Source organism: Thalassophryne amazonica, chromosome 10, assembly GCF_902500255.1.
Source record: "Thalassophryne amazonica chromosome 10, fThaAma1.1, whole genome shotgun sequence".
Taxonomy (NCBI): domain Eukaryota; kingdom Metazoa; phylum Chordata; class Actinopteri; order Batrachoidiformes; family Batrachoididae; genus Thalassophryne; species Thalassophryne amazonica.
This window is the reverse complement of record NC_047112.1, coordinates 110,133,926-110,153,721: the sequence shown is the minus strand read 5'-3', so window position 1 is coordinate 110,153,721 and position 19,796 is coordinate 110,133,926. Positions and strand designations below refer to the sequence as shown.

The following is a 19,796-nucleotide window of genomic DNA, read 5'->3' as shown; positions in this document are numbered from 1 at the left end:
AGCTAGCTGTAGCTTCGGAATCAAACTGAATCATCATCATCTTCTTCTTCTTCGTCGTCGTCTTCTTCTGTCAATTTTTGGCAGTTTGCGAACCGACACGATGCATTACCGCCACCAACTGCTTGGGTGGCAAAATTGTTAGCAGTTCCACAGAAACGACACCGAAATGATCCCCACAGTGTTTTTATGATCGACTGAGCCTGGGGAATATAAACCGCTGTCCTGCCTTAACTGTGACTGGATCTTTTGATTCATCTATAAATATTTGAATCATATCCACGTTTCATATTGAGGTAACGCTGAACTAGACCGCCCATCGCACTGTACTTATTACTTTACTTTGAAACTTTCTCCATCTCAAAATCTACGCGGGGCATAGGGAAAAAAACAAAAACCAAGGGGAATAACAGACAATGGTACAACACAACTATGCATTAACTTGCATTTCCTAGCATGACTATTTACTATCCAAACAAAACTATGATATTGCTTGGCAGCACGGTGGCTTAGTGGTCAAGGGTTCAATTCCCACCAACTAAACAGAGCAAACATAATACAACAAAGGCCAAGCCCTGACAGGATGAAACCGCAGCACCCAGAGGAAACCCACACAAACACGAGGAGAACATCATGCAAACCACACACACAGAAAGGCCAGGTTTTGTTACAAAGATGAATATTTTTTCAAGGCCAGGAAAAGAAAGTTCCAGGTCATTTCAGGGTCTTAAACTACCTTGTTAGGCTTGTAACTGGGGCTGGAGAGCTAAAACCCTTGAAAAATAACACTCTGTTAATTTGCGATGTGTTGCAGCCTGACTTTCAGACACCACAGATGACTGAAGCATGAAATGATGGTTCTCAATCCAAAGAATTGTGAAAAAAGTGCATAACAAGTAGATGGAAATGTGCACAAATGCACTCTTCCTTTTGCCGCATTAACAAAAGTTTAAGAGAGTTATGAAACTAGTTGGATAGAACACAACTAATGAGAGAGAGACCAGTTCCTGCTGTAATAACGTTACACATAAGTATTGTTTGTTATGATAACATAATATTATATATGGTAAAAAACCTTAAATCCTATAAACTTCATTTCACTTCTCAGATATGAGTGTGTTTGACTGGTAAAATGTTATGAATGTTTCTCTTTTATCTGGTTGTGTTCCAGGAGTTTTAAAACATGATGTAGTTCAGCCTCTCCTCAAAAATCCTACCTTGGATCCTAATATTCTTGCCAGTTATAGGCTTATTTCAAAGTTGGCGTTTTTAGCTAAAATCCTTGAGAAAATTGTCTATGATCAGTTTCAGTCTCATTTGGATGCTAATGGCATTTTTGAAAAATTTCAGTCTGGCTTCAAATCACTTCGTAGTACTGAAACAGCACTGTTGAAAGTTTTTAATGATCTCCTTTTAATTGTTGACTCTGGTTGCTCTGGGATTTTAGTTTTGCTGGATTTGACAGCAGCCTTTGACACGGTTGATCACTGTATTCTACTGTCCCATCTGGAGCATTATGCAGGTTTTAAAGGGACAGCACTGGAGTGGTTCAGATCTTATCTTAGAGACCGTAGTTTCTCTGTGCACCTTGGGCCACACCAGTCCAGCTCAGCACCCTTAAATTATGGTGTTCCACAAGGCTCTGTTTTGGGTCCCGCCCTTTTTTCACTGTATATGCTGCCACTTGGCACCATATTCAGGAAATACAACTTGGCCTTTCATTTTTATGCTGATGACCTGCAAATCTATCTGCCACTTAAGCTCCCATCAAATTCTCTTACTATCTTGGTAAATTGTCTGCAGGAAGTGAAAACTTGGTTGGCCCAAAACTTTCTAATTCTCAATGAGAATAAAACTGAAATAGTTGGCTTTGGCCCTGCATGGTCATCTGGTTCTTATGATGTGCTTGGTCCTTTGTCTTCCTGTGTGCATGATTCTGTCAGAAACCTGGGGGTCATTTTTGACAGCTCCTTTAAAATGGACAAGCAAATTAATTCTATGGTAAAGGCCAGTTTCTACCAACTCAGAATCTTGAGAAAAGTGAAGGCTTACCTCCCAGCGTGTGATTTTGAACGAGTTATTAATTTGTTTATAACATCTTGTCTTGATTATTGTAACTCACTCTACTGTGGACTGGACCAGTCATCTCTAAAGCGTCTGCAGCAGGTCCAGAACGCTGCTGCATGACTGCTTATAGGGACGAGGAAGCGAGAGCACATCACCCCTGTGTTAGCCTCGCTCCATTGGCTCCCTGTCACATTTACGATTGATTTTAAAATCCTGCTGCTTGTGTTCAAGTGTTTAAATGGTTTGGCTCCCGAATACCTCTCTGAGCTTTTGACTCCTTATGTTCCGGTCAGATCAGTGAGGTCAGAAAGCCAGCTTTTATTAAATGTGCCCAGATCTCGATTAAAAACTCGAGGTGATCGGGATTTTTCGGTGGCTGCGCCTAAACTTTGGAACAGTTTGTCTTTGCACATTAGAGCTGCTCCATCTCTAGAGTCTTTTAAATCTGTTCTTAAGACTCATTTTTATGCTTTGGGTTTTAATACAATTTAAGCTGTGTGTGTCTGGTCTTATGTGTCCTTGTATATTTTGGAATTTTAATGCTCTGTTTTTTTGTGGTATGGTTTTTGATATTGTTTTTACTGTGAAGCACTTTGGGCAGCTGCTGTTGTTGTAAATGTGCTATATAAATAAAATTGACATTGACATTGACATTGGTATATGATATATTTAACTGAAATTGCTGATCCAAACAACCAATAATTTATAAAGGAAAATCATGGAAATCATCAGGGGTGCCCAAACGTTTAGATACAACTCCAATTCCAGTGAAGTTGGGACATTGTGTGAAATGTAAATAAAAACAGAATACAATGATTTGCAAATCCTCTTTAATTTATATTCAATTGAATACACCACAAAGACGAGATATTTAATGTTCAAACTGATAAACTTTATTGTTTTTGTGCCAATATTTGCTCATTTTGAAATGGATGCCTGCAACACATTTCAAAAAAGCTGGGACAGTAGTATGTTTACCACTGTGTTACATCACCTTTCCTTCTAACAACACTCAATAAGTGTTTGGGAACTGAGGACACTAATTGTGAGTGTCATGTTTGGGTATAAAAGGAGTATCCCCAAAATCTCAGCCGTTCACAAACAAAGATGGGGTGAGGATCACCACTTTGTGAACAACTGCATGAAAAAATAGTCCAACAGTTTAAGAACAATGTTTCTCAACATTCAATTGCAAGGAATTTAGGGATTCCATCATCTACAGTCCATAATATAATCAGAAGATTCAGAGAATCTGGAGAACTTTCGACACGTAAACAGCAAGGCCGAAAACCAACATTGAATTCCCATGACCTTTGATCCCTCAGGCGGCACTGCATTAAAAACTGACATCATTGTGTCAAAAGATCTTACTGTGTGGGGTCAGGAATAGCGAAAGCCATACATCAACAACATCCAGAAATGTCGCCACCTTCTCTGGACACGAGCTCATTTGAAATGGACAGATGCAAAGTGGAAAAGTGTGCTGCGGTCTGATGAGTCCACATTTGAAATTGTTTTTGGAAATCATTGACATTGTGTCCTCCAGACAAAAGAGGAAGAAGACCATCCAGATTGTTACCAGCGCAAAGTTCAAAAGCCAGCATCTGTGATGATATCGGGGTGTGTTAGTGCCCATGGCATGGGCAACTTACACATCTGTGATGACACCATCAATGCTGAAAAGTACACCCAGGTTTTGGAGCAACACATGCTGCCATCCAAGCAACGTCTTTTTCAGGGACGTCCCTGTTTATTTCAGCAAGACAATGTCAAGCCACATTCTGCACGTGTTACAACAGCATGTCATCGTAGTAAAAGAGTGCGGGTACTAGACTGACCTGCCTGCAGTCCAGACCTGTTGCCCGTTGTAAATATGTGGTGCATTATGAAGCGCAAAATATGACAACGGAGACCCCGGACTCTTGAACAACTGAAGTCGTTCATCAAACAACAATGGGAAAGAATTCCACCTGCAAAGCTTCAACAATTAGTGTCCTCAGTTCCCAAACGCTTATTGAGTGTTGTTAGAAGGAAAGGTGATTTAACACAGTGGTAAACATACCACTCTCCCAGCTTTTTTGAAACGTGTTGGAGGCATCCATTTCAAAATCAGCAAATATTTGCACAAAAACAATGAAATATCTTGTCTTTGTGTTGTATTCAATTGAATATAGGTTGAAGAGGATTTTCAAATCATTATATTCTGTTTTTTTATTTACATTTTACACAATGTCCCCACTTAATTGGAATTGGGGTTGTACAACTGTAATTTCTATCGATCAGGTGGCCAAAGCAGCTCTGAAATCAGGAATATGAATCAACATTCCACTTACGAAATCTGAAGTCAAAACAGTCGTCAACACAGAATTGAACAAAGCATGGCAAAAGCAGTGGGATAGGGAAGCCAGGGGTTGGTTTTTATATAAAATTCAGGGGCAGGTTGGATTAAGAATTCTACTAGACACTGTCAGAACACGAGGACAGAGCAGTTTAACACTTCAAGGATTACTTGACTTTTCTACAATTACACCACCTGCTTGGAGGCGCGCACTGACATATAGAAAGGAAAGAAGGTTATTCAAGAGAATTTAGGACCGGGTTTTTTTTTGTTGTTGTTTGTTTGTTTTTTTTTTGTTTTTTTTGCTGTTTGTTTTTCCCCTCCCTCATTTCCCCTCCCTCATCTCCAACGTACATCAGAATCCAGTAATGCTCCACTCCTGACCATTTGGTGGCGGTAATGCACCGTGTTGGTTTGCAAACCGCCAATAATATCCAAAGAAGACGAAGAAGAAGACGACGGCAGTTCTTTGAAGCTGTGTTCACTCAGAGTTGCCTGGGGAATAAACTCGGTTGGAGGTAAGGTGTGATTGTGGGCGTTGCGTCTTATCTATGGTACATTTTCGTTACAGGTGTCATCGTCCTGTTCGTCGTGTTTCATAGAAATACGGTGGCGTTTTGCTGCCAGGACAAACTTCAGGCTGATTTCGTGCGTGTGTGTCTGTCTCTGTCAGTCATTATTGACTTGGTCGCGGCCACGTCACTGCCAGTTTACTTACGCGTTTGAATGTCGTTATATTTTCTGTTGTTGGGACCTTAGTGTGGCCTTCAACTATTCAGAGGGTTTGGAGCTAGAGTCCCTTGATAGAGTGAGTAGCGACATGACGAGTCGAAAAAAAAAAAAAAAAAAATCGGTCACGTGACTCATTGTGCCATTTTGGGTTCAAAATATTGTTCGCTGTTAATCTGTCTGCATGTAAATCAAGCTATTTTATTTTATTTATTTATTCTCTGAAAATGCCGGGTTGTTGTGCATTTGGAGGCACAAATAGACACAGCAAGGGCTTCAAGATGTACAGATTCCTCAGGAATCTGTACATACATACTGTTTGTATTCATAACTGATGTAAATAAAGTTCAAGATATATTTAGTGACTTGGAAATGTTCATGTAATCCATCCATCCATCCGTCCATCCATTTTCTTCCGCTTTATCCGGAGTCGGGTCGCGGGGGCAGCAGCTCAAGCAAAGCCGCCCAGACCTCCCGATCCACGTCTGAAGAAAACTGGCAATAAAATTGATTATTTACAGGTATTATACCAAAGGAGCCCATTATGTATGCATCTCATCATCTTGACTTTTATATTTTTAATTAATTTATATCAGGTTGTAGAGATTTGCTTTCAGTTTGAGTCTAAGGAAGATAATTTTAAACATTTATATATTGAGAAGCCTGATTTAGTTTGTGTATTTGAAATGCCATAAACAAATTCAAATGCATGAAATACCAAGGGGCTGAATACTTTTGCAAACCACTGTAAATAAACCTTCTGACCCCCTCTGCAAATCATTTATGGACATTATGGATGTCCAGTTAAACTTTCATATAATAGATTCAGGTGAACCAGTGAATTTTGTCCATTATTGAAATCTGTTTATACAATCCCAATTCCAGTGAAGTTTGGACATTGTGTGAAATGTAAATAAAAACAGAATACGATAATTTGCAAATCCTCTTCAACCTATGTATTCAATTGAATACACCACAAAGACAAGATTTTTAATGTTCAAACTGATAGACTTTTTTCTTTTTGTGCAAATATTTGCTCATTTTGAAATGGATGCCTGCAACACATTCAAAAAAGCTGGGACAGGGGCAACAAAAGACTGGGAAAGTTGAAAAATGCTTAAAGAACACCTGTTTGGAACATTCCACAGGTGAACAGAATAATTGGAAACAAGTGAGTGTCATGATTGGGTATAAAAGGAGCATCACCAAAAGGCTCAGCTGTTCACAAGCAAAGATGGGGCGAGGATCACCACTTTGTGGACGACTGCACGAAAAATAGTCCAACAGTTTAAGAACAATGTTTATCAATGTTCATTTGCAAGGAATTTAGGGATTCCATCATTAGCAGTCTATAATATCATTAGAAGATTCAGAGAATCTGGAGAACTTTCTACACGTAAGCAGTAAGGCTGAAAACCAACACTGAGTGCCCGTGACTTTCGATCCCTTAGGCGGCACTGCATTAAGAACCAACATTATTATGTAAAGGATCTTACCGCGTGGGCTCAGGAACACTTCAAAAAACCATTGTCGGTTAACACAGCTCATCACTACATCTAAAGTGCAAGTTAAAACTCTACCATGCAAAGTGAAAGCCATACATCAACAATATCCAGAAATGCCGCCGCCTTCTCTGGGCCTTAGCTCATTTGAAATGGACAGATGCAAAGTGGAAAAGTGTGTTGTGGTCTGATGAGTCCACATTTCAAATTGTTTTTGGAAATCATGGACGTCATGTCCTCTGGACAAAAGAGGAAAAAGACCATCCAGATTGTTACCAGTGCAAAGTTCAAAAGCAAGCATCTGCGATAGTATGGGGGTGTGTTAGTGCCCATGGCATGGGCAGCTTACACATCTGTGATGGCACTATCAATGCTGAAAGGTACATCCAGGTTTTGGAGCAACACATGCTGCCATCCAAGCAGCTTCATTTTCAGGGAAGTCCCTGCTTATTTCAGCAAGACAATGCCAAGCCACATTCTGCACGTGTTACAACAGCGTGGCTTCGTAGTAAAAGAGTGCAGGTACTGGACTGGGAAAGAATTCCACCTACAAAGGTTCAACAATTAGTACTAGACTGACCTGCCTGCAGTCCAGACCTGTCGCCCATTGAAAATGTGTGGGGCATTATGAAGCGCAAAATATGACAACGGAGACCCCGAACTGTTGAACAACTGAAGTCGTACATCAAGCAAGAATGGGAAAGAATTCCACCTACAAAGCTTCAACAATTAGTGTCCTCAGTTCCCTAACGCTTATTGAGTGTTGTTAGAAGGAAAGGTGATGTAACACAGTGGTAAACATACCACTGTCCCAGCTTTTTTGAAACGTGTTGCAGGCATCCATTTCAAAATGAGCAAATATTTGCACAAAAACAATAAAGGTTATCAGTTTGAACATTAAATATTTTGTCTTTGTGGTGTATTCAATTGAATATAGGTTGAAGAGGATTTGCAAATCATTGAATTCTGTTTTATTTACATTTTACGTAACGTCCCAACTTCATTGGAATTGGGGTTGTATGTATAAAAGGAACAAAATCCGTTATATGTATGAAATGGACAATCTACCATTATTATATTTATGTAATGGATTAGTTAGTTAGGAGGCGCTGAATGACCTATGGGGAATCCTGAATGGGACCCGTTTTATGTAATGACCAGGTCAAAAATTCCTCTTGAAAAAAAAAAATAGATTCCTGCCTTAAACAAGTGGCGGCTGGCGTGCCTTATGTCCATTAAAAAGATTACATTTGGTCAAGCCACTCTTTTTTCTGAGTCCACAGCAGACTGTACCTTAAAATCCTCTGCGGCTCATCTCTAAGTCCATAGTGCAGTGATGTTGATGTACGTGACAGTTTTAAAGTTCTCCATCACGTCTTTATGCAATTTGTCTGGATTATGCTTTTTATTGATTTGTCCCTCTGAGCTTTTCTTTGTACAGTCATCTACTGCGCCTCCAAATCAATGGTAAGGTGTACAATTTCCTCCATAGAAGAAATACATTCTACCAAAAAAAAAAAAAAAATATATATATATATACACTCAACAAAAATATAAACACAACACTTTTGGTTTTGCTCCCATTTTGTATGAGATGAACTCAAAGATCTAAAACTTTTTCCACATACACAATATCACCATTTCCCTCAAATATTGTTCACAAACCAGTCTAAATCTGTGATAGTGAGCATTTCTCCTTTGCTGAGATAATCCATCCCACCTCACAGGTGTGCCATATCAAGATGCTGATTAGACACCATGATTAGTGCACAGGTGTGCCTTAGACTGTCCACAATAAAAGGCCACTCTGAAAGGTGCAGTTTTGTTTTATTGGGGGGGGGGATACCAGTCAGTATCTGGTGTGACCACCATTTGCCTCATGCAGTGCAACACATCTCCTTCGCATAGAGTTGATAAAGGTTGTCAATTGTGGCCTGTGGAATGTTGGTCCACTCCTCTTCAATGGCTGTGCGAAGTTGCTGGATATTGGCAGGAACTGGTACACGCTGTCGTATACGCCGGTCCAGAGCATCCCAAACATGCTCAATGGGTGACATGTCCGGTGAGTATGCCGGCCATCCAAGAACTGGGACATTTTCAGCTTCCAAGAATTGTGTACAGATCCTTGCAACATGGGGCCGTGCATTATCCTGTTCTTCGTCCATATCAGATGCCTGCCGATACCATAACCCCACCGCCACCATGGGCCACTCGATCCACAACATTGACATCAGAAAACCACTCACCCACACGACACCAAACACACTGTCTGCCATTTGCCCTGAACAGTGTGAACCGGGATTCATCCGTGAAGAGAACACCTCTCCAACGTGCCAAACGCTAGCGAATGTGAGCATTTGCCCACTCAAGTCGGTTACGACGACGAACTGGAGTCAGGTCGAGACCCCGATGAGGACGACGAGCATGCAGATGAGCTTCCCTGAGACGGTTTCTGACAGTTTGTGCAGAAATTCTTTGGTTATGCAAACCGATTGTTTCAGCAGCTGTCCGAGTGGCTGGTCTCAGACGATCTTGGAGGTGAACATGCTGGATGTGGAGGTCCTGGGCTGGTGTGGTTACACATGGTCTGCGGTTGTGAGGCTGGTTGGATGTACTGCCAAATTCTCTGAAACGCCTTTGGAGATGGCTTATGGTAGAGAAATGAACATTCAATACACGAGCAACAGCTCTGGTTGACATTCCTGCTGTCAGCATGCCAATTGCACGCTCCCTCAAATCTTGCGACATCTTTGGCATTGTGGTGTGTGATAAAACTGCACCTTTCAGAGTGGCCTTTTATTGTGGGCAGTCTAAGGCACACCTGTGCACTAATCATGGTGTCTAATCAGCATCTTGATATGGCACACCTGTGAGGTGGGATGGATTATCTCAGCAAAGGAGAAGTGCTCACTATCACAGATTTAGACTGGTTTGTGAACAATATTTGAGGGAAATGGTGATATTGTGTATGTGGAAAAAGTTTTAGATCTTTGAGTTAATCTCATACAAAATGGAAGCAAAACCAAAAGTGTTGCGTTTATATTTTTGTTGAGTGTATGAGGTCTGTTAGAAAAGTATCCGACCTTATTATTTTTTTTCAAAAACCATATGGATTTGAATCACGTGTGATTACATCAGACATGCTTGAACCCTCGTGGGCATGCGAGAGTTTTTTCGCGCCTGTCTGTTACATCATTCGCCTGTGGGCAGTCTTTGAGTGAGAAGTGGCCCACCCTCTCATCGATTTTTTTTTTTTTTTTTTTTTTTTTTTTTTTTTTTTTTTTTCCCCCCCATTGTTTAGGAATGGCTCAGAGACTGCTGCTTTGTTTGATCAAAATTTTTTCAAAAACTGTAAGGCACAACTGAGTGGACACCATTCGATAAATTCAGCTGGTTTTCGGTAAAAATTTTAACGGCTGATGAGAGATTTTGGTCTGTATTTTGGCGGCGTCATCTCGCTGTTTCAAGCTGAAAACTTCCACATTTCAGGTTCTGTTCACCCAGGTCGTCGTCAGAGAACAGAGAAGTTTCAGAAGAGGTTGGCATGAGGAGTTTATGCGGACATTCCACTGTTAAAGGAGATTTTGTAATGAAAGAACGTGCGAGCAGATTCGCATGTCGGGCCGGACCCGACTGCGGGGGTCGCGACAGGAAAAACACCTCCATTGGAAACCTTAACGGACAAGTTGGAACATGCCCAGCTGTTAAACAATTTCTCAGATACTCACTTGTTGAAAGCCATCAAAAGCTACCTGAATTTTACAAATGGTTTTCAACACGGAGGTGTTTTTCCTGTCGCGGCGCAGACGGATTTGCGTCGTCGTCACGGAACCCACTCGGCGAATTTGCCCGCACGTTCTTTCATTACAAAATCTCCTTTAACAGTGGAATGTCCGCATAAACTCCTCATGCCGACTTCTTCTGAAACTTCTCTGTTCTCTGACGACGACCTGGGTGAACAGAGCCTTAAATTAGGATGTTTTCAGCTCGAAACAGCCAGACGGACGACACCTCTCCGCGCGGATCCGCTTTGTGAGCTGTCCTTAAAGCAAAAGAAACTCCACAATCTTTCATCAGCCGTTAAACTTTTCACCGAGAACCAGCTGAATTTCTCGAATAGTGTCCACTCGGATATCCTTCACAGGTCCTGTAAAAATTTTGATAAAGCAACACGCGCCGTCTCCAGCAGCGTCTCAGACAAAGGATTTCAGCCGAGAGGGCTGGACCAGTGCTCACTCAAAGCCTGCCCACAGGCAGATGACGTCACCGACACGCGTGAAAAAACTCATGCATGCGCACGAGGGTTCAAGCATGTCTGGTGTAATCACACGTGATTCAAATCCATATAGTTTTTTTTTTAATAAAAACTGCCGGTTAGTTTTCTAATAAACATCGTGTGTATATATATATATATATATATATATCTGTCAGAAAAGTATCCGACCTTATTTTTTTCAAAAACCATATGGATTTGAATCACGTGTGATTGCGTCAGCCAAGCTTGAACCTTTGTGCGCATGCGTGAGTTTTTTCACACCTGTCGGTTGCGTCTTTCGCCTGTGAGCATGCTTTGAGTGAGGAGTGGTCATTGTTTAGGAATGGCTCAGAGACTGCTGCTTTGCTTGATCAAAATTTTTTCAGAAACTGTGAGGGACATCCAAGTGGACACCATTCGAGAAATTCAGATGGTTTTTGGTGAAAATTTTATGGGCTTCAAAGAGATTACGGAGTGTTACTGTCACTTTAAGGACGGCCCAGAGCGCCGCGCTCCGAAGCCGCCATCGACAGGCTGAGCGACCATTTCATTTCTAAACGGATGACTGTATGGATCCGTGACCATCGTGTGCAATTTCTCTGGTTATCACAAGAGCTGGACATCAACCATTTTCCGGCAGATGTCACTTTTAACAAGAGATTTTGTCATGGAAAGCCGAGCGGAGGCTTCGCGCGTCACGATGGATTCGCTACTGGAGCGAGACAAAACCACTTCCATTTTGGTCTCACAAGACGGCTTTGAGATGGCGTTCAGACAGCTGTCGGTGGTTTTTCCATCGAGTGATTATCCCAGAAATTGTGGCTGTGCCTGGACATGCCAGAACATGTCATGTGAGGCTTCATCACGGCGTTGCTTTGCGCCATGCGGCACCCCCGCAACGCGCGAAGCCTCCGTTCCTCTTTCCATGACAAAAACTTCTGTAACAGTGGAATGTGCCATTCATTTCCACACTGGACGCTGTGTTGATCCGGGACGTCATCTGACTAGCACAGAAATTGCGGAAGATGTAGACATCAGCACTTTTTTGGCACATTGAGACAGACGTGCGGAGGAATTCCGTGCGTCGGGACGTTTCCGCATGGTGCAAAGCAACGCCGTGATGAAGTCTCACAGGACATGTTCGGGCTTGTCCAGCTCATGCACAATTTCTCGGATATTCACACGACTGAAAAGCAACCGAAAACGGTCTGAGACCATCTGAAAGCCGTCCTGTGAAACCAGCACGGAGGTGGTTTTGTGCCGCGCCATGAGCGGCACGGTCTTGCATCCCTCCGCTCCTCTTTCCATGAAAAAAATTCCTGTAGCAGTGGAATGTGCCGAAAAAGTGCTGATGTCCACGCCTTCTGCCTTTTTTTGTGGAAGTCAGACGACGTCCCGGATCAACAAAGCCTTCACGTTGGAAATGATCTGGTTGTTTCAGCGGGGTGTCAGCCTGTCGATCGGTGCTCGGAGTGTACCGCACTCTCAGACACTGTGGGCGGTCTTTAAACTGGCTGGAGCACTCCTTAATCTGTGTAATCCCCATAAAATCATCGCTGAAAGCCATATGAATTTTCCGAATGGTGTCCAGCTGGAGGTCTCTCACAGTTTCTGGAAAAATTTGATGCAGGAAAGCTCCAAATCGTTCAGACATTTATTCGCAATAAAAATCCGACGAGAGGGGTGGACCACTGCTCACACAAAGCCTGCTCACAGGCGAATGACGCAACCGACAGGCGTAAAAAAACTCAAGCATGCGCACGAAGGTTCAAGCTTGGCTGATAGAATCACACGTGAATCAAATCCATATGGTTTTTGCAAAAAATAAAAAGCTCGGATACTTTTCTAACAGACCTTGTGTGTATATATATATATATATATATATAGGGACTTGTGTTTTTGTCCAGTGAGTGCGAATATCTGGTTTAGACAGTAATTGTTTAGGCGAGTTTTACTGTATTAGGATTCCAGAAATCCATTCAGTGTTCGGTGCACATTAGTGGAAATACCCTGGATATCGTCCTCGTGTCACAAATATTGACATCATGCCTCTTGCATCAGTGGTCTCCGATCAGTCACTTAAGTTTACAGTCTCGTGTTTACTGGAACAAGACACTTATTTGTCATTGCGGCGACACATCAACTCTTCAACTACAGTTGAACTTGGAGCCTGGCTGCCTTATACTTTTGCGTCGCTTTCAGAACATGACCATTCAGTAGCCAGTCTTGTGGACAGCTTAAACACAGTGCTCACAGCCACACTCGACATGATTGTTCCACCTATATTAAACCCATGCGCCCCCAAAATACAATCGCCTTGTCCTGGTCTCACCAAATAGCGAAGGATGAAGCTTCTCCTCCTGCTCAAGGAGAAGCTTGTAGCCCACAGCACCACACCTGAATCTCAATTGCAGAGCTTTTTTCGCAGTACCTGAGGTCCATTTACATTCTCGCATTCCCATGTGGATAGGCTTTGAAATTGGTCCCTCCCAAAGATTCTGGATATTTTAGCCTCTTGTTTCACCCTTGCCATAATAGTTATGTTTTTCTTCTTTGTTTGATGGAGTTCAGCTTTCAGTCCCTTAATTTGATCCTGCATCTTTGTCTGGTGTTTTGCAAGTTCCACGTGGTGCTGGAATATTTTCAGCACCTGTGACGTCACATGCAAAGCTTCTATATGACATGTCCTCTGAATCCTCATCTTTTGTAGGTTTAGTCAGGTAATGAGTGAAGTTGTGACTTGTGATGCTTCACTTTGTTTACCACACAATCTTAATCCTTTATCTGCATAAACAGAAATTTGTTGCCACTATCTATTGCTGCTTGTTTGAGATTGACAGCATCAATTGCTGTATGTGATTCGGCATGTCAGTGTTTTCTTTCTGATAAAGAATGCATATGTTTGGTAAAATATGTAAAATCAACTGACACCTCAGGAGTACCAATACTGGAGGGAAGAGTGCATCTCTTTTTTGCTGGTTATGCAGCTTTTTCAACAGTTTCTTCTCCATCTCCAGGTTGCTGTAACAAAGAAAACACAACAAATTAATTCAATTTAATTTAATTAGCTTATAATGCGCCAAATCACAGCAAAAGCCGTCTCAAGGCGCCTTACATAAAACAAGTCAACATAAAATTGAATAAATAATTAGAAATAAATTTTAAAAAAATTCAAATACATAAATAAAAGCAGAAGTAAAATAATAAAACAAATAAAAATAAAAACTATCCATAAGAAAGAGAATAAAAATAGGTTTTGAGTCTTGACCTAAAAATGTCCACGGACTCAGACTGCCTCACGGTTGCAGGAAGACTGTTCCACAGGGTGGGTGCACGATACGAAAAGGCTCTTTGACCTGCTGACTTCTTCTTCACCGGAACACAGAGAAGTCCTGCATCCTGCGACCGCAAAGCCTGGGCCAGCACGTCGAGTTCCACCAGATTAGCCAAATAAGATGGCGCCAGTCCATGAACAACCTTATAAGTCAATAGCAAAACCTTAAAATCTGCTCTCACAGTGACAGGGAGCCAGTGCAAAGATGCCAAAATGGGTGTGATATGTTCAGACCTTCCGCTACGTGTCAGAAGTCTGGCGGCAGCGTTCTGAACCAGCTGAAGACCCCTAATGCTGGACTGTGGTAACCCTGGAAATAGAACATTACAATAATCTAGTCAAGAAGAAACAAAATCATGAATCAGGGTCTCAGCATTAGCCATGGACAGGATGGGGCGGATGCCTCTACTGGTGGTTGGCTCTCACTGCGGTATTGTATCACTTCCTGTTCCGGAGCACAGCGGTGTTTTGCTGTATCTGTTAGCTGTTTAATCTGCACAGTTAGATTGATCTAGATAACTAGATAACGATTTGTTTCACAGTGTAATCTTCACGTGCCTTAACTAAAGCACTCCCTCTGCTGAATCACCTCTAAATTATTTACACATTATTCACTTTGTGTGTTTTTAGGAATCCGCTAGCTTAGCGCAGCTACTAGCTCTTAGCCGATTTAGCATGGCGGCTTCTCCTGTCTCTCCTGCACTTTTCTGCTCTGGGTGTGAAATGTTTAGTTATTCCTCGGCCTCCTTTAGCAGTAATAGTACTTGTAATAAGTGTAGCTTATTCGTAGCTTTGGAGGCCAGGCTGGGCATATTGGAGACTCAGCTCCGCACTGTGGAAAATTCTACAGCTAGCCAGGCCCCTGTAGTCGGTGCGGACCAAGGTAGCTTAGCCGCAGTTAGTTCCCTTCCAGCAGATCCCGAGCAGCCGGGAAAGCAGGCTGACTGGGTGACTGTGAGGAAGAAGCGTAGTCCTAAACAGAAGCCCCGTGTACACCGCCAACCCGTTCACATTTCTAACCGTTTTTCCCCACTCGGCGACACACCCGCCGAGGATCAAACTCTGGTTATTGGCGACTCTGTTTTGAGAAATGTGAAGTTAGCAACACCAGCAACCATAGTCAATTGTCTTCCGGGGGCCAGAGCAGGCGACATTGAAGGAAATTTGAAACTGCTGGCTAAGGCTAAGCGTAAATTTGGTAAGATTGTAATTCACGTCGGCAGTAATGACACCCGGTTACGCCAATCGGAGGTTACTAAAATTAACATTGAATCGGTGTGTAACTTTGCAAAAAGAATGTCGGACTCTGTACTTTTCTCTGGGCCCCTCCCCAATCGGACCGGGAGTGACATGTTTAGCCGCATGTTTTCCTTGAATTGCTGGCTGTCTGAGTGGTGTCCAAAAAATGAGGTGGGCTTCATAGATAATTGGCAAAGCTTCTGGGGAAAACCTGGTCTTGTTAGGAGAGACGGCATCCATCCCACTTTGGATGGAGCAGCTGTCATTTCTAGAAATCTGGCCAATTTTCTTAAATCCTCCAAACCGTGACTATCCAGGGTTGGGACCAGGAAGCAGAGTTGTAGTCTTACACACCTCTCTGCAGCTTCTCTCCCCCTGCCATCCCCTCATTACCCCATCCCCGTAGAGACGGTGCCTGCTCCCAGACCACCAATAACCAGTAAAAATCTATTTAAGCATAAAAATTCAAAAAGAAAAAATAATATAGCACCTTCAACTGCACCACAGACTAAAACAGTTAAATGTGGTCTATTAAACATTAGGTCTCTCTCTTCTAAGTCTCTGTTAGTAAATGATATAATAATTGATCAACATATTGATTTATTCTGCCTTACAGAATCCTGGTTACAGCAGGATAAATGTTAGTTTAAATGAGTCAACACCCCCGAGTCACACTAACTGCCAGAATGCTCGTAGCACGGGCCGAGGCGGAGGATTAGCAGCAATCTTCCATTCCAGCTTATTAATTAATCCAAAACCCAGACAGAGCTTTAATTCATTTGAAAGCTTGACTCTTAGTCTTGTCCATCCAAATTGGAAGTCCCAAAAACCAGTTTTATTTATTATCTATCGTCCACCTGGTCGTTACTGTGAGTTTCTCTATGAATTTTCAGACCTTTTGTCTGACTTAGTGCTTAGCTCAGATAAGATAATTATAGTGGGCGTTTTTATCATCCACACAGGTGCCACAAAGGTGGCAGTAATTAAACCATTACTTAAAAAGCCATCACTTGACCCAGCTATCTTAGCTAATTATAGGCCAATCTCCAACCTTCCTTTTCTCTCAAATATTCTTGAAAAGGTAGTTGTAAAACAGCTAACTGATCATCTGCAGAGGAATGGTCTATTTGAAGAGTTTCAGTCAGGGTTTAGAATTCATCATAGTACAGAAACAGCATTAGTGAAGGTTACAAATGATCTTCTTAAGGCCTCAGACAGTGGACTCATCTCTGTGCTTGTTCTGTTAGACCTCAGTGCTGCTTTTGATACTGTTGACCATAAAATTTTATTACAGAGATTAGAGCATGCCATAGGTATTAAAGGCACTGCGCTGCGGTGGTTTGAATCATATTTATCTAATAGATTACAATTTGTTCATGTAAATGGGGAATCTTTTTCACAGACTAAGGTTAATTATGGAGTTCCACAAGGTTCTGTGCTAGGACCAATTTTATTCACTTTATACGTTTCCCTTAGGCAGTATTATTAGACAGCATTGCTTAAATTTTCATTGTTACGCAGATGATACCCAGCTTTATCTATCCATGAAGCCAGAGGACACACACCAATTAGCTAAACTGCAGGATTGTCTTACAGACATAAAGACATGGATGACCTCTAATTTCCTGCTTTTGAACTCTGATAAAACTGAAGTTATTGTACTTGGCCCCACAAATCTTAGAAACATTGTGTCTAACCAGATCCTTACTCTGGATGGCATTACCCTGACCTCTAGTAATACTGTGAGAAATCTTGGAGTCATTTTTGATCAGGATATGTCATTCAATGCGCATATTAAACAGATATGTAGGACTGCTTTTTTGCATTTGCGCAATATCTCTAAAATTAGAAAGGTCTTGTCTCAGAGTGATGCTGAAAAACTAATTCATGCATTTATTTCCTCTAGGCTGGACTATTGTAATTCATTATTATCAGGTTGTCCTAAAAGTTCCCTGAAAAGCCTTCAGTTAATTCAAAATGCTGCAGCTAGAGTACTGACAGGGACTAGAAGGAGAGAGCATATCTCACCCATGTTGGCCTCTCTTCATTGGCTTCCTGTTAATTCTAGAATAGAATTTAAAATTCTTCTTCTTACTTATAAGGTTTTGAATAATCAGGTCCCATCTTATCTTAGGGACCTCATAGTACCATATCACCCCAATAGAGCGCTTCGCTCTCAGACTGCAGGCTTACTTGTAGTTCCTAGGGTTTGTAAGAGTAGAATGGGAGGCAGAGCCTTCAGCTTCAGACTCCTCTCCTGTGGAACCAGCTCCCAATTCGGGTCAGGGAGACAGCCACCCTCTCTGCTTTTAAGATTAGGCTTAAAACTTTCTTTTTTGCTAAAGCTTATAGTTAGGGCTGGATCAGGTGACCCTGAACCATCCCTTAGTTATGCTGCTATAGACTTAGACTGCTGGGGGTTCCCATGATGCACTGAGTGTTTCTCTTTTTGCTCTGTATGCACCACTCTGCATTTAATCATTAGTGATTGATCTCTGCTCCCCTCCACAGCATGTCTTTTTCCTGGTTCTCTCCCTCAGCCCCAACCAGTCCCAGCAGAAGACTGCCCCTCCCTGAGCCTGGTTCTGCTGGAGGTTTCTTCCTGTTAAAAAGGGGTTTTTCCTTCCCACTGTCGCCAAGTGCTTGCTCACAGGGGGTCGTTTTGACGGTTGGGGTTTTTACGTAATTATTGTATGGCCTTGCCTTACAATATAAAGCGCCTTGGGGCAACTGTTTGTTGTGATTTGGCGCTATATAAATAAAATTGATTGATTGATTGACAACTGGGTTTGCTGAAGGCAGCCTCTGCGCTCCGTGAATATTAGAGTGGCAGATTATTGTGAATAAAAGTGTCGACACGTCTAAAAAAAAAAAACACTTGAGATTAGGGCTGTCACAATTATTACAATATTCGTCAATCGCGATTATTTTTCATATTCGCGATTACCGTGAATTATTTATTTTATCCACAAAGCATAAAACGACTCAGAATCTGACGTCTTTGTGCTGCAGCCTCCGTTTGGATAAGACGGCCGATTAAAACAGTGGCCGTCTTCTTCAAAAGCCGTCTAAAATGCGGAGCTCTCGGTGTGTGTGTGTGTGTGTGTGTGTGTGTGTGTGTGTGTGTGTGTGTGCGTGTGTGTGCGTGTGTGTGCGTGTGTGTGCGTGTGTGTGCGTGTGTGTGCGTGTGTGTGCGTGCACGCGCGCGCGGAGTCAACAGGCTGCAGATTGCGAGGGAGGGGGTGCGTGAGGGAGATTCCTGAATGCAGGAGCGACATGTTACAGTCTGAGAACCATTAGTGTGCAGCGAGCGCGGAGCAGAGAGAGGATTTTAACCCGAATAAACATGTTAAAAAAACCAAAACATGAAGCTGCTTTTACTTCTCTCTGAACTTTCTCTAAAGGTGTGATCTGCCGTTACCGTCCTGTTCACACCATGTGCGCGTCGTATGCTGAATTTATGAGATCATGAGATGAAATAAACGGTCAAATATCTTTAAAAACATATTTAAAAAATGAGAATATATGAATGAACTGAGCCACAAAAAACAAACAAACAAAAAAAAAACCCTGACATGGATAAGCTGTGGTGATGTTCAGATGCACAGATCACAAAAAGCAGGTGAGAACTCTGAACTTTAACAGCTGTTACTTTCCAAAGGTATTTATTTGTTCAATATGGGCTTAATGCAGTGTTTAAGCACAAAATGTGACTGATGAGGAGAAACAATTTCAGAAATGCAACAGAAACAACCACAATTCAGAAAAAGTTGGGACTGTATGTAAAATGAAGATAAAAATAAAAATGTTGCACTATTCCCAGTTTCTCCACTCACAGAAGCCAAACGTTCTTCCAGAGTTGTGTAATTATACTACAATAGTAGAATATAAAGGGGGAAAAAAAGAAAAAAAAATAGACAATATATTCGTCAATCGCAATTATTTGTTTGACAATTAATCGTCTCCAGAAATTCCTAATCGTGACAGCCCTACTTGAGATCAGAGCACAAAATGCTTGAGGATTTTCGAAATGAGGTGTTTTCTGTATCGATTTTCTATTGCGATAATTGGGTTTTGCGCAAAACCAGAGGTAATAGAATTATAATATTATTTTGGTTGGTGGTGTGCCGCAGGATTTTGTAAATATAAAAAGGGTGCCGCGGCTCAAAAAAGGTTGAAAATCACTGATATAGACAACAAACCCAAAACAAAAAGGAAAGAGTATAGTCATACAAGATTATTTGTCCATCCATTTAAAAAAAAAAAAAAAAGAGACCTACACAAAATCTGACCTTATGGGCTTGACATACTCTGTCCATTTTGACCAGGCTTTTG

At 41.8% G+C, this 19,796-nt stretch overlaps 1 protein-coding gene across 1 annotated transcript in view; it reads left to right on the top strand.

Annotated features, from left to right (window-relative positions):
• The first annotated feature begins 4,840 nt into the window (after positions 1 to 4,840).
• LOC117519362 (kynurenine--oxoglutarate transaminase 3-like) overlaps positions 4,841 to 19,796 on the top strand; it is a 57,152-nt gene continuing 42,196 nt past the window's right edge. The window contains exon 1 of the mRNA XM_034180714.1: positions 4,841 to 4,920. The gene's annotated coding sequence lies outside the window, so the exon portion shown is untranslated. The remainder of the gene's footprint in view (positions 4,921 to 19,796) is intronic.